The sequence below is a fragment of the Procambarus clarkii genome, chromosome 30 (genome assembly GCF_040958095.1).
Source record: "Procambarus clarkii isolate CNS0578487 chromosome 30, FALCON_Pclarkii_2.0, whole genome shotgun sequence".
NCBI classification, from domain to species: domain Eukaryota; kingdom Metazoa; phylum Arthropoda; class Malacostraca; order Decapoda; family Cambaridae; genus Procambarus; species Procambarus clarkii.
Window position 1 is genome coordinate 42,971,396 of NC_091179.1, and position 16,316 is coordinate 42,987,711.

The 16,316-nt window shown below is 39.3% G+C and overlaps 1 long non-coding RNA gene across 1 annotated transcript; it reads right to left on the bottom strand.

Annotated features, from left to right (window-relative positions):
* Position 1: 1 nt before the first annotated feature.
* On the bottom strand, positions 2 to 7,808 carry LOC138369877 (uncharacterized). The gene is made up of 5 exons (XR_011230005.1): positions 7,749 to 7,808; positions 4,599 to 4,705; positions 1,552 to 1,716; positions 587 to 693; positions 2 to 136 (listed from the first exon to the last, which is right to left on the bottom strand). It is a non-coding gene; the product is annotated as an uncharacterized lncRNA (long non-coding RNA).
* Between the last annotated feature and the right edge of the window lie 8,508 nt (positions 7,809 to 16,316).

Sequence of the window (16,316 nt, forward strand, 5' to 3'; positions counted from 1 at the left end):
TTATACACACAGAAACAAAGATTCTTCTATATAGACATTAGAGAAGATTCAGCGGTATGCCATGCACCAGGCTCTCCGCTATTTTCGTCATATCCGACTCTGCTATGTGATGCACATGTATTCTTGCTTCACCACCCTGTAATGAAATATTGTTTGTTACTAATTGTTTTCAATAATACATTATTTTATTATATAATATTTAATTTATTAATTAAAAACCCTTTCCATATTATAGAAAAAAACTAAAACAAGAATCTATATAAAACTATAGAATAGAATAGACTAATAGAATAGAATATATATATCATATATATATTTATATAAATAAATATATTATATATAAATATATGTATATATATTTATATATATATATTATTATTATATCCTGTATTATTCCAGCCCATTATTAGAGATAGTAGCCACCTCTTATTTTGGTTTTCTTTCATTATTAGTGCTCAGAAAATTAAATATATCTACATATTTAGTCAAAATCAATTACATTATTTTATCTTATTCATAGCATAAATGTTCACAAAGATTACTAAAAAGAGATTGAATTAGACTACAGCAAATTGGCAAACTTTACCTTGTATCTGTTTCCACCGTGTTTGTTTGGGGCGTTCTTCAACATATCAGCAATACTTGTCTCAACATCTCTTTCAGTTGCATTAGTGTGGGTGTTGATACAGGCTTCTGGAAAGTTATAAGAATTAATTAATATATATAATTATAATTCTTTTTGTCAGGAGACAAGAAGCCACAGAGTAATAACATTGTTGGCTTTTATTTAGGTGTTCCCCTGTTCTCCAGTCTTCCTCCGTCCCCTCGTCCCCTTTGTCCTCCCCAGCATTCTCCATTCCCCTGTCCCCTCGTCCTCCCCACCATTACCCTCTCCTCTGTTCCCTCGTCTTCCCCACCATCCCCCCTGTCGTCCTCCCCACCATTCTAAACTACCTCATCCCATGCATTCCATGATGGTCTGATGCTTCCATCTGAAAATTGGGAACATCAAAAGATCTGACTTTCCCAATTTTCTGATGGGAACATCAAATGATCTGATATTCCCATCACTGAAAAATAAAAACAGATAAAAAAAATGATATGAAAAAATAGAAAATAAAATATACTCATGAAATGAACAGAATGGTTAACAACGCAGCTCAATTGCAATGCAATGTCACAATAACATTTAAATATACTTTAAGATATAATCTAGAAGAAAATAAGGATATTGAAACGGTTCATGAACTCTATTTCAATAAAGGACACTATGGGGAACTTTGAAAAATAGTTATTGAGTATAATTAGACAGACTTGTTGCTAGGCAGAGGAGTAATGAGATATATGGCAAATTTTGCAAAATATACAATGAAGGTACACAAACATTCATACCCAAACAAAGCAAAATGCTAGGTAAGAACAAAGCATTTGGCCCGTAGGAGAAAGGAGATACCCACAAGACTAGAATACAAGTCATTAACAAGCATGCAAGTATAATACATAATACATGCAGACATATATATAATCCAAAAAAATGTCAAATTTACGTACTTATTATTACATTACAAATACAGTATCCAAGGTTTTGAAGACACGTTTCCTCTTGCGCCCAACGAGTGAATACTGAGACCAGACCCCATAGGTCCCTATCCTCCTCATCATTCGTCTCACTGTGTCTCCACAGCTTGCACCGCCCATTTGAGACAGCGTCTGGACCTGTTAAAATAATGCATAAGCTGTAAGGTAATAGAGAATAATATATATCTTTCAATCTCAACATTAGATTTTCTAATTTCCAACTGTATTAAATAAATAGCATTAAAATATTTTCCTTCTTAACTATTACAAAAATCAACGAATTTGAGTAACTTTTGCTTTTGTTTTATTTGTACCTTAAACATAACACTGAACAATCAATTATGTGCCACCCCACCTTCCTTCATCTGCAAAAAAACTAATCAAAAGACATATGTACAAGGCTAAAAAAATTCAGCAACACTTACCATACTCAGGCTAAAAGAATTAAGCAACACTTACCATACTCTTTTTATATTCACTGTTAACTTTTAGCTCATGTGACAGACTTTCCACCTGCTCAACAGTTTCAAGTGGGGATGGAAGAATGTCTTCCAGGATTGGTATATCTCCATGTGTTTTTGACATATGGGTTTCCGTCATTTTGACAATATTCAGGATATCCCCTGATAAAAATGTCAATTTTGATAATTCCTTCATCATGTATTCCATTATGCCAAAACCATAATCATAATCATCTGTATCAAACCTTATTACAGGTAAAACCAGTAGGCAGTCTACTGTATTTTATCAAACCGTTATTAGTATAATAGATCTCGTAATAATTTTGCAAAAATAATGGCATTTACTATTTTTAAAAGATTATTAGCAAATTTACACAAATGGTGCATTCGGAAGACAAAACCAATTTTTCACTTTTGACAATTGAGCACCTGCTACATCCAGATTCTAGGGAGGAAAGGAAGGACGATCTTACTGGATCCCATAGCCTCTCCGAGGCACAAACCAGGCTTTTACACAAACCCCCCCCCCCCTGCACCCGAGCTTTTTAAAATAGTAAATGCCACTATTTTTGCAAAATTATTACGAGATCTATTATTCTAGAGAATAATGCATATAAATGCATATATGCATATAAATACAAAAGTAAATCAAATCTTATCCTTGTATAATATACAAGCTGATGTGAGATCCCTGTCTACAGGTGGACTGGAACTATTATCCAGTAGGCAGTCTACTGTATTTTATCAAACCGTTATTAGTATAATAGATCTCGTAATAATTTTGCAAAAATAATGGCATTTACTATTTTTAAAAGATTATTAGCAAATTTACACAAATGGTGCATTCGGAAGACAAAACCAATTTTTCACTTTTGACAATTGAGCACCTGCTACATCCAGATTCTAGGGAGGAAAGGAAGGACGATCTTACTGGATCCCATAGCCTCTCCGAGGCACAAACCAGGCTTTTACACAAACCCCCCCCCCCTGCACCCGAGCTTTTTAAAATAGTAAATGCCACTATTTTTGCAAAATTATTACGAGATCTATTATTCTAGAGAATAATGCATATAAATGCATATATGCATATAAATACAAAAGTAAATCAAATCTTATCCTTGTATAATATACAAGCTGATGTGAGATCCCTGTCTACAGGTGGACTGGAACTATTATCCAGTAGGCAGTCTACTGTATTTTATCAAACCGTTATTAGTATAATAGATCTCGTAATAATTTTGCAAAAATAATGGCATTTACTATTTTTAAAAGATTATTAGCAAATTTACACAAATGGTGCATTCGGAAGACAAAACCAATTTTTCACTTTTGACAATTGAGCACCTGCTACATCCAGATTCTAGGGAGGAAAGGAAGGACGATCTTACTGGATCCCATAGCCTCTCCGAGGCACAAACCAGGCTTTTACACAAACCCCCCCCCCCTGCACCCGAGCTTTTTAAAATAGTAAATGCCACTATTTTTGCAAAATTATTACGAGATCTATTATTCTAGAGAATAATGCATATAAATGCATATATGCATATAAATACAAAAGTAAATCAAATCTTATCCTTGTATAATATACAAGCTGATGTGAGATCCCTGTCTACAGGTGGACTGGAACTATTATCCAGTAGGCAGTCTACTGTATTTTATCAAACCGTTATTAGTATAATAGATCTCGTAATAATTTTGCAAAAATAATGGCATTTACTATTTTTAAAAGATTATTAGCAAATTTACACAAATGGTGCATTCGGAAGACAAAACCAATTTTTCACTTTTGACAATTGAGCACCTGCTACATCCAGATTCTAGGGAGGAAAGGAAGGACGATCTTACTGGATCCCATAGCCTCTCCGAGGCACAAACCAGGCTTTTACACAAACCCCCCCCCCCTGCACCCGAGCTTTTTAAAATAGTAAATGCCACTATTTTTGCAAAATTATTACGAGATCTATTATTCTAGAGAATAATGCATATAAATGCATATATGCATATAAATACAAAAGTAAATCAAATCTTATCCTTGTATAATATACAAGCTGATGTGAGATCCCTGTCTACAGGTGGACTGGAACTATTATCCAGTAGGCAGTCTACTGTATTTTATCAAACCGTTATTAGTATAATAGATCTCGTAATAATTTTGCAAAAATAATGGCATTTACTATTTTTAAAAGATTATTAGCAAATTTACACAAATGGTGCATTCGGAAGACAAAACCAATTTTTCACTTTTGACAATTGAGCACCTGCTACATCCAGATTCTAGGGAGGAAAGGAAGGACGATCTTACTGGATCCCATAGCCTCTCCGAGGCACAAACCAGGCTTTTACATAACCCCCCCCCTGCACCCGAGCTTTTTAAAATAGTAAATGCCATTATTTTTGCAAAATTATTACGAGATCTATTATACTAATAACGGTAAATAAATAATAAATAGTAAATAAATCAAAATCAGTTACATTATTTTATCTTATTCATAGCATAAATGTTCTCGAAGATTACTAAAAAGAAATTGAATTAGACTACAGCAAATTGGCAAACTTTACCTTGTATCTGTTTCCACCGAGTTTGTTTGGGGCGTTCTTCAACATATCAGCAATACTTGTCTCAACATCTCTTTCAGTTGCATTAGTGTGGGTGTTGATACAGGCTTCTGGAAATTTATAAGAATTAATTAATATATATAATTATAATTCACTTTGCTATTCCCCATTCCACAGTCCTCTCGTCCTTCCCACTTCCCTGTCCCCACATCATCCCCACTATTCCCACTTCCCTGTCCCATCGTCCTCCTTACCATTTTCCCCTCCCCTGTCCTTCTTCCTCCCCCACCATCTCCCATTCACCTGTCCCTTTGTCCTCCCCAGCATTCCCCTGTCCCCACCATCCCCAACTCCCCAGTCCCCTCGTCCTCCCCACCATTACCCTCTCCTCTGTCCCCTCGTCTTCCCCACCATACCCCCCTCTCGTCCTCCCCACCATTCCAAACTACCTCATCCGATGCATTCTATAATGGTCTGATGCTTCCATCAGAAAATTGGGAACATCAAATGATCTGATATTCCCATCACTGAAAAATAAGAACAGCTAAAAAAATGAAATGAAAAAAATAAAAAAATAAACTATACTCATGAAATGAACAGTATGGTAAACAACACAGCTCAATTTCAATGCAATGTCACACAAAATTATTAAATCGAAATGAAAATAAATTGAAATCTATGAAAATTCAAATTATCAATACAATCGGAAATATTGAAATAATATCGCAACATAATATAGTGTGGGTTGCTCTTACGTGCAACAGACGGTGCTGTTTTTCAAAAAAGGCATGGTTTTACCTGTCACAAGTGTGGCATCTATACTTATACTCACGAAATGAACGGTATGGTAAACAACATAGCTCAATTGCAATGCAATGTCACAATAACATTTAATAACAATAATAACAATAACATTTAAATATACTTTAAGATATAATCTAGAAGAAAATAAGAACATTGAAACGGTTCATGAACTCGATTTCAATAAAGGACACTATGGGGAACTTTGAAAAACAGTTAATGAGTATAATTAGACAGACTTGTTGCTAGGCAGAGGAGTAAATAATGAGATATATGGCAAATTTTGCAAAATATACGGCACACAAACATTCATACCCAAACAAAGCAAAATGCTAGGTAAGAACAAAGCAGTTGGCCCGTAGGGGAAAGGAGATACCCACAAGACTGGAATACAAGTCATTAACAAGCACACAAGTACTACACTACACAACAACCGCACTACTACCAGAACTGGACGAATCACTACCAAAACAACACATTGCACATCACTACCAAAACAACACAACACAACACAAGCATTGGCAAAGAATTATAGACCAGTTGCACTAACATCCCACATAATAAAATTATTTGAGAGTGATCAGGAGTCAGATTACTAGTTTTATAGAGACCAATGACCTCCACAATCCAGGCCAACAAGGATTTAGAGCAGTTTCTATGATCGAGCCACTGAGATCTATAAAGAATTCTGATCAAGAAAGAGATCTAGGGGTGGTTTTAGATAGAAAACTATAACCTGAGGATCATATTAAGAACATTCTGCGAGGGGCCTATGCTACACTTTTTAACTTTAGAATTGCTTTTAAATACATAGGTCAAAAAGTTTTAAAAGTTTTAAAAGTTTTTTAAACCTCTCGTGTATCATGAGTGTTAAAGCATCAGATGGTGCATTCAGATGATGAATATTACCTAGTTCCTTCATCTGGGAAGAATGAACACATATTGGTGCATTCGGATGATAAAAACTAACTACTGTAGTTTAATTGATCAACAGACTGTATATCATATGCAGACTGTATGTGGATCTGCGGGCCACTCCAAACAACAGCCTGGTGGACCAAGCTCCACCAGGGCTAAAGCACAAAGTGATATAGATGTGATAGAGAAACTAGGTCAAATGGAGGAGTAGGTCTGTATATTAAACAGCACCTGACGTGCACAGAGCTACTAAACTCAATGTGGTGGTAGAGTGGGGGGGGGGGGGGAAACATTGCAGAAAAAAACAAAAATACAATTTGGTCAACAAAACAGCATTGTTTAAAATAGAAGACATGGGTTGTCATTTTGGGGGTAAGGTAGGTTACATTGAGTTAATTAGTTAGTACTTAGTTTTTATCTTAAACTGGTTGGGAGAGGTACAGTGTTGCTGTGCTGGTGAAAGAACACCTAAAGGTAAATTAAATAATGATTGCGAATCCACAAGAAGTTGACATAATATCGCTAGAGATCTGCAATCAGGATGATAAACTTTCCTTAAAGAATTTGACAAACACTTGCTGATAGGACATGAAGTAAATGAAATGTATGTCAAGTTTTGTGAAATATATGATAAAAGCACAACAAAATTTGTACCAAAGGAGAGATGCAGAACTAGGAAAAGGGGTTTGTTCAACAGAAATTGCGAGAGGGCCTGAGACCCAAACACACACAAATGGAATCAATATATAGCAAGAGGCCAAACCCCCAAACATACAAGCGATGCAAAGATGCGAGAAACAGCAGCAGCATTAAGGAGAGGGACTTAAGGACCATAAATAAAGTGTGAAAATAAACTCGAGTAAATTTTTTTAACTACTCTCGACAGTGAAGAAAAACAAATATTCAGACGATTTGTGTTAGAATCATTAATCTTACACTTTCGGTCATATTCAACAACACAAATACATACACACACATTCCTGTTGCTGTAGCAAGTGAAGAATTACACACACAGATCACAATAACGTGATGCATCAAATGAACAAATCCACAAGGGCCGTGACGAGGATTCGAACCTGCGTCCGGGAGCATCCCAGACACTGCCTTAATCGACTGAGCTACAACAGGGTAAAAGGGTTGAAACCGAAGTTCTACTGAACTTACTGGATCCCATAGCCTCTCCGAGGCACAAACCAGGCTTTTACACAACCCCCCCCCCCCTGCACCCGAGCTATGTCAACAGGCCGTTCTCCCTCTTCGCCCTTCCGAATGCACCATATCAGTAATTTTTTAATAATCTTTTAAAAATAGTAAATGCCACTATTTTTTGCAAAATTATTACGAGATCTATTATTCTATAGAATAATGCATATAAATGCATATATGCATATAAATACAAAACATAAATACAAAAGTAAATGTAAATAATTTTACCTTGCACCTAGATCCACCAAGCCTGTATGGCGCGCGTTTCAGTACTTCGGAATCTAGAACTATCTTGAATCTCTAATCTGCAATGAAACCAATACATATTATTGCACTTACCAAAACATGGATGAATGTAGAAAAATACAGAACTATTAGCTGAATATCAAATAAATGGATTTAATCTATTTCACACAGATAGATATATTACACCGTGTATATTAGGTAATACCTAACATACACGCCTCCACACACACTACATTTGAAATGTAGTCTCAAAAAGACTACATTTCAACAGCAAAAATTACTCCATAAAAAAATAATTAAATTATTGACCAACATGAGAGAGGGTTAGCCAACATGAGGGTTGTGTTGATTGCCATGAAAAATATTTAAATTGTGTAATGTATTGAATGGCATTTTTCAAGTTACAACATTTTTTAAATTACTGAACTAGGTTCTAGCTTTGCTAGGCTTAATTCAATTATTACAGATAAGCCTAACCTAGCCTAGAACCCAGTGGGTTTTCTTCCTATTGGGGAGTGTTGTACATGCCTCGCCTCCACATACACACTAAGCACAGCCAGGCCTCGCCTCCACATACACACTAGCACAGCCAGGCCTCGCCTCCACATACACCAGCACTGCCAGGCCTCGCTCGCCTCCACATACACCAGCACTGCCAGGCCTCGCCTCCACATTTAAACCAACCAAGCCCACAAATACGTTAACATGGACCAGCATTACACCGTCTAACATACTCTGTCAGATGTAACAACTAAATTTGTGAATTCAAGACCAAATCTATTGTATAACACAGTGTTAGTACGAGAAAAAACATTACTTACATTCGAAGCCGTGTTTTAAAATGGCGGCGGTCTTGTACTGACGCTCCACACTGTGTGTTCGTTTGCGTATGATGAACGTGTGACAATTTACTACAACAATTATTTAATTATTCTTATTCTTTATTTTAATATTTTTAGGGTACATGAAATTTCAAACTTATTTGCACACAATAATATAATTGCATTGTCATAACCTTTATATATTACGGAAAAATACGATGACATGAACGAAGTCAAAGTGAAGTTGAAGTCAAAGTCATTCGCCGAACGTATTAGTCATTTTTTTTCATACATACATAGTTGATTTAACAAACATAATGTTGGATTTATAGATTATATTTATAAATTTGTATTTATTTACCTGTATTTACCCAAGTCTTTCCTAAATCTAAACTTATCCAATTTATACCCATTGTTTTCGTGTTCTATCTTGTGTTGACAATTTTAATACCCTATTAATATCCCTTTGTTATATCTATTCAGGAAATTGTGTTGATCTCGAACCATTGATAATGTGACGACTTATACAGAATTTTGTAACTATATCATCAAGATTGTAACCAGCTTAGCTAAATGTAGTGTGGGGGTTCAGTCCCTAAGCCCATATATGTGCCTCTCTAACCATTTTAGGTTACAGGCAAAACATAAAAACAAAGGTAACTGCAGAAGGCCTATTGGCCCATACCAGGCAGCTCCTATCTATAACAGATAAACACTAAGTACTAACCTAATTAACTCAATGTAACCTACCAACCTAACCCCCAAAATGTCAATCCATATCTTTTATTTTAAACAATGCTGTTTTGTTGACCAAATTGTATTTTTACTCTTTTTCTGTCATGTTTCTCCCACCCCTGTTTTTTCCCTTTTTCTTATTTTTTCTCAACATAATTCATACTTTAATTATGCGGATCAGGACATCACCTGATCAAACACATCAAACATCGTTTGACCACCATCAAACACACACATTTCGTGTGTGTTTGACGCTCACTGATATGTACCAGCGTTGTTTTATATATGGTGCTATTCTATCTTACGCTTTGTTGCTCTTTTTTACCTACGGGCTCATAGAACATTCTATTGCGAAAACATGGCACAAAATGAATGACGTACATACAATAATAATGTCAGGACAGTGATATAATTATAAACTTTCAAAGCACTGTATCGCCCATGTGTCGTCTTGTCACCAATACTGGGTAACAGTTCCGCCACTTCCCACACTCTTGCGGGTGGGCAGCGACCATTATTCTACGTTATATTCATATCACCGTGTTGGGAATTTCATTGCGAGTACATTGATACCAAAATTAACGCTGTAGGACAAGTGTGGAAGTGATAACAATCCCAAGAGTAAAAACATTTTGTTGCTCTTGGGCACTCACGGCGAGTCATCTACGTAGGTATTTATTGGGTGCTGGTATTCATATAACTTTTGGTGACCGTTTTTGCTGATTTTCTTCTAGAGAATGTTATTGCGAACACGTTGGTACCAAAATGAAATACATAGCTCGAGAACTAAGGTCAGGAGAGTAAAAAGAGTATACACATTTTTGTTTTGACGCTAATTAAGGTTATTGTGAGTACTCATCGCCTGCCTAGAAACTGGAACTAGTAATTCCATCTATCATACATATCATACAAGAGGAGCCACACATCTATGGATCATCCAATAAAATCAGCAGACTTCTAGATGTTACTACTGCTCGGCTTAGACTCGGTTACAAGTATCTCTGGGAATTCTCATTATCTGCTGATGTAGACCTGACCAAATGCAAACTGTGTCAACAAAATTATTCGCACACCCTCCGTCACTATGTGATGGAGTGCGAAAAGATACATGAATTTAGAGACAATTCTATAACCAATGTTCCAGCGATGTGTCAATATTTCATTCAAAATGATCTGCTACCAGAAATTTTAGCCAAATATCCCCAGTTTGCTAACTGTAGATAACAACTAAGTGATTGTAACCTATCCACCGCTGCCCACTGGATGGGGGACGGTGTGCAGGACAAACATATAAATTTTGATACTAGCTCTCCACATATGTCAGTTGCTTAATTTAGAACCTGTACTTGAGGTCGATCTCGAACCCATTGTTGATGTGATGACTTATATTGAATTTTGTAACTAGCTCATCAAGATTGTAACTTGCTTAGCTAAATGAATTGTGGGGTTCAGTCCCTGAGCCCATTATGTGCCTCTGTAACCCTTTCCACTACCGCCCACAAGATGGGTATGGGGTGCATAATGGGGTGGGGTGTCTTGGCCAAACGTGCCACATCAAAACCACAAGTTGACATTGAATGTGAATTAACAATGAGACAAGTAAGATTTATACTAATACATTTATACTAACTCTGTTGAGCGTTGACCATTTATACATCAAATCTGTTGATGTGAGCACTTTAGTTTAGTCTGCCGTTTAAAGAAAAAAAGAGCATATCAATGGTATATCACAGAAAACGAATTTATCATAAACTCATGTATTTGTCTTATCATATTGAACTGCATTCATATTTTTAATATATAACAATATGAATATACAAATTTCTGTAAATCCCCTACCTTGTTGGAATCTGTGGAAATGAATGAGCAAATGTGCTGGCTGAAGGCGCTGAAGGAAACCACATTGGTTTCATTTTGGATACAAATGTCCATGGAAATTCAAAATGGAAACTAATTATATAGTTGAACCTGCAGAGACGAGTTTAAGAATCTGTGTTGAGAGTGATGGACACAGCCTTCACAATTATACTTCAGAGAATGTAAACATCTAAGAGTCATTAGAAATATGTGTAGAATAATAAACCCTACATTGTTTGAGTTAGGGAAAACACCATTTGTGATATATAGATACTATAGCTGTTCCTAAAGATTCACCCTTTTTTGCACCAGCAAGATAACATATAAGATTTTAAGAGTTGACGAATGTTAATATTCTTGTTTGATAAACTGTGAACTTGAGACATAGTTAATAAGAACATATTAACACAACAAAATGTTTTCAAAATCCTTAACACCACTTTCCAGCAACTTATATAATTTATATAAATTATTTTAGAGAATAATACATAAATTATATATTTAAACATGATATAGTGTTTAGTGGAATGTATAAGGAGTCAAATTGTGTTAAAAAGAGCAATTTTTAGAAAATTTGGAAAAATACTTTTTTCTGTTCAAATTATAACTAAATGGATTATAAAGGTTTCACTCAGCCAATATATATCATTCACAATTTATTAATGAATTTTACAAAAAAACACCATAAATTTTATATTTAAACATGTAAAAACTATTTGTTTTACATTTGGAAGAAAATAATTGTAGAAAAACAATTTATAATTAAACCTTTGTGTTTGGATTTTTTGAGTAAAAGTTTCTCAAAGGCTCTCCTGCACCATTCTCAATGCAAATCATTCCCGCACCTATGGCAAGAGATAGGCGAACGTTGTGTAGATGATTTGTGTTTGCTGGGGTGTTCACTACCCTCTGCATGGTATTCACTGAACGTTGCGTGGTGTTCACTGAACTTGGCGTGGTGTTCACTGCCCTTGGCGTTGTGTTCAATACCCTTGGTTTGGTGTTCACAGAGCTTGGCGTGGTGTTCACTATCCTTAACGTGGTGTTCACTATCCTTGGAGTGGTGTTCACTATCCTTGGCGAGGTGTTCACTGAACTAGGCGTGGTGTTCACTATCCTTGGCATGGTGTTCACTATCCTTGGCGTGGTGTTTATTATCCTTGGCGTGGTGTTCACTATCCTTGGCGTTGTGTTCACTATCTTTTGCGTGGTGTTCACTATCCTTTGCGTGGTGTTCACTATCCTTGGCGTGGTATTCACTATCCTTGGCGTGGTGTTAACTACCCTTGGTGTGGTGTTCACTATCCTTGTGTGGTGTTCACTATCCTAGGCGTGGTGTTCACTATCCTTGGCGTGGTGTTCACTGCCCTTGGTGTGGTGTTCACTATCCTTGGCGTGGTGTTCACTATCCTTGGCGTGGTGTTCACTATCCTTGGCGTGGTGTTCACTATCATTGGCGTGGTGTTCACTATCCTTGGCGTGGTGTTCACTATCCTTGGCGTGGTGTTCACTAACCTTGGCGTGGTGTTCACTGAACTTGGCTTGGTGTTCAGTATCCATAAAATGCTGTTCACTATCCTTCGCGTGGTGTTCACTGAACTAGGCGTGGTGTTCACTATCCTTAGCGTGGTGTTCACTATCCTTGGCGTGGTGTTTACTATCCAAGGCGTGGTGTTCACTATCCTTGGCGTGGTGTTCACTATCATTGGCGTGGTGTTCACTATCCTTGGCGTGGTGTTCACTACCCTTAGCGTAGTGTTCACTATCCTTGGCGTGGTGTTCACTATCCTTGGCGTGGTGTTCACTAGCATTCGTGTGGTGTTCACTATTCATGGCGTGGTGTACACTATCCTTGTGTGGTGTTCACTATCCTTAACGTGGTGTTCACAATTCTTAGCGTGGTGTTCACGATCCTTGGCGTGGTGTTCACTAACCTTAGCGTGGTGTTCACTGAACTTGGCGTGGTGTTCACTATCCTTGGAGTTGTGTTCACTATCCTTGGCGTGGTGTTCACTGAACTAGGCGTGGTGTTCACTATTCTTAGCGTGGTGTTCACTCTCCTTGGTGTGATGTTTACTATCCATGGCGTGGTGTTCACTATCCTTTGCGTGGTGTTCACTTCCCTTAGCGTGGTGTTCACAATCAATAGCGTGGTGTTCACTATCCTTTGCGTGGTGTTCACTGAACTTAGCGTGGTGTTCACTGAACTTGGCGTGGTGTTCACAACCCTTGCCGTGGTGTTCACTACCCTTCGCGTGGTGCTCACAACCCTTGGCGTGGTGATCACTACCATTGGTAAGTTCTTCACTACTCTTGACGTGGAGTTCACTACCCTTGCCGTCATGTTTACTACCCTTGGCGTGGTGTTCACTACCCTTAACGTGGTGTTCACTACCCTTGGCTTGGTGTTCACTACTAATAACGTGGTGTTCACTACCCATGGCGTCATGTTCACTGCCATTGGCGTGGAGTTCACTACCCTTGGCGTGGATTTCACTAACCTTGGCGTGGTGTTCACCACCTTTGGCGTGGTATTCACTGCCCTTGGCGTGGTGTTCACTACCTATGGCATGGTGTTCACTACCCAGACGTGGTGTTCACTACCCAGGGCGTGGTGTTCACTACCCTTGGCGAGGTGTTCACTACCCTTGGCGTGGTGTTCACTACCCTTGGCGTGGTGTTCACTACCCTTGGCGTGGTGTTCACTACCTTTGGCGTGGTGTTCACTACCCTTGGCGTGGTGTTCACTACCCCTGGAGTGGTGTTCACTACCCTTCACGTGGTTTTCACTACCCTGGGCGTGGTGTTCAGTACCCTTATCATGGTGTTCACTACCCTTGGCATAGTGTTCACTACCCTTAGCGTGGTGTTCACTCCTCTTGGAGTGGTGTTCAATACCCTTAGCGTGGTGTTCATTTCCCTTGGCATGGTGTTCACTACCCTTGGCGTGGTGTTCACTACCCTTGGTGTTGTGTTCACAACCCTTGGCGTGGCATTCACTGAACGTTGCGTGGTGTTCACTGAACTTGGCGTGGTGTTCACTGCCCTTGGCGTTGTGTTCACTATCCTTGGTTTGGTGTTCACTGAACTTGGCGTGGTGTTCACTATCCCTAACGTGATGTTCACTATCCTTAGCACTGGTGTTCCCTACCCTTAGCATGTTTTTCACTACCCTTGGTGTGGTGCTCACTACCCTTGACGTGGTGTTCACTACTCATGACGTAATGTTCACTACTCTTAGCGTGGTGTTCACTACCCTTGGTGTGGTGTTCACTACCCTTGGTGTGGTGTTCACTACCCTTGGCGTGGTTTTCACTACCCTTGGCGTGGTTTTCACTACCCTTGACGTGGTGTTCACTACCCTTGACATGGTGTCCACTACCCTTGGCGTGGTGTTCACTACCCATGACGTGGTGTTCACTACTCTTGGCGTGGTGTTCACTACCCTTTGCGTGGTGTTCACTACCCTTTGCGTGGTGTTCACTACCCTTAGCGTGGTGATCACTACCCTTAACGTTGTGTTCACTACCCTTGGCGTGGTGTTCACTACCCTTGGCATGGTGTTCACTACCCATGACGTGGTGTTCACTACTCTTGGCGTGGTGTTCACTACCCTTGTTGTGGTGTTCACTTCCCTTTGCGTGGTGTTCACTACCCTTAGCGTGGTGATCACTACCCTTAACGTTGTGTTCACTACCCTTGGCGTGGTGTTCACTACCCTTGGCACGGTGTTCACTAGCCTTGGCGTGGTGTTCACTACCTTTGGTGTGGTGTTCACTATCCTTAGCACTGTTTTCATTACCCTTGGCTTTATGTTCACTACCCTTGGCGTGGTGTTCACCTCCCTTGACGTCGTGTTCACTACCCTTGGTGTAGTGTTCAGTATCCTTTGCGTGGTGTTCACTACCCTTAGCGTGGTGTTCACTACCCATAGCTTGGTGTTCACTACCCTTTGCATGTTGTTCACTACCCTTGGCGTGGTGTTCCCTTCCCTTAGCATGGTTTTCACTACCCATGGCGTGGTGTTCACTATCCTTGGCGTGGTGTTCCCTACTCTTGACGTGGTATTCACTACCCTTTGCGTGGTGTTCACTTCCCTTGGTGTGGTGTTCACTACCCATGACGTGGTGTTCACTACTCTTAGCGTGGTGTTCACTACCCTTCGCGTGGTGTTCACTCCCCTAGGCATGATGTTAACTTCCCTTTGCATAGTGTTCACTACCCTTAGCTTGGTATTTACTAACCTTGGCGTGGTTTCACTACCCTTGGCATGGTGTTCACTACCCTTCATTTGGTGTTCACTACCCTTGGCGTGGTGATCACTACCCTTAACGTTGTGTTCACTACCCTTGGCGTGGTGTTCACTACCCTTGGCACGGTGTTCACTAGCCTTGGCGTGGTGTTCACTACCTTTGGTGTGGTGTTCACTATCCTTAGCACTGTTTTCATTACCCTTGGCTTTATGTTCACTACCCTTGGCGTGGTGTTCACCTCCCTTGACGTCGTGTTCACTACCCTTGGTGTAGTGTTCAGTATCCTTTGCGTGGTGTTCACTACCCTTAGCGTGGTGTTCACTACCCATAGCTTGGTGTTCACTACCCTTTGCATGTTGTTCACTACCCTTGGCGTGGTGTTCCCTTCCCTTAGCATGGTTTTCACTACCCATGGCGTGGTGTTCACTATCCTTGGCGTGGTGTTCCCTACTCTTGACGTGGTATTCACTACCCTTTGCGTGGTGTTCACTTCCCTTGGTGTGGTGTTCACTACCCATGACGTGGTGTTCACTACTCTTAGCGTGGTGTTCACTACCCTTCGCGTGGTGTTCACTCCCCTAGGCATGATGTTAACTTCCCTTTGCATAGTGTTCACTACCCTTAGCTTGGTATTTACTAACCTTGGCGTGGTTTCACTACCCTTGGCATGGTGTTCACTACCCTTCATTTGGTGTTCACTACCCTTGGCGTGGTGTTCACTACCCCCGGCGAGGTGTTCACTACACTTGGCATAGTGTTCACTACCCTTGGCATAGTGTTCACTTCCCTTGGTATGGTGTTCACTACCCTCAGCATGGTTTTCACTAACCTTGACGTGGTGTTCACTAACCTTGGCGTGGTGTTCACTACCCATGGCATGGTGT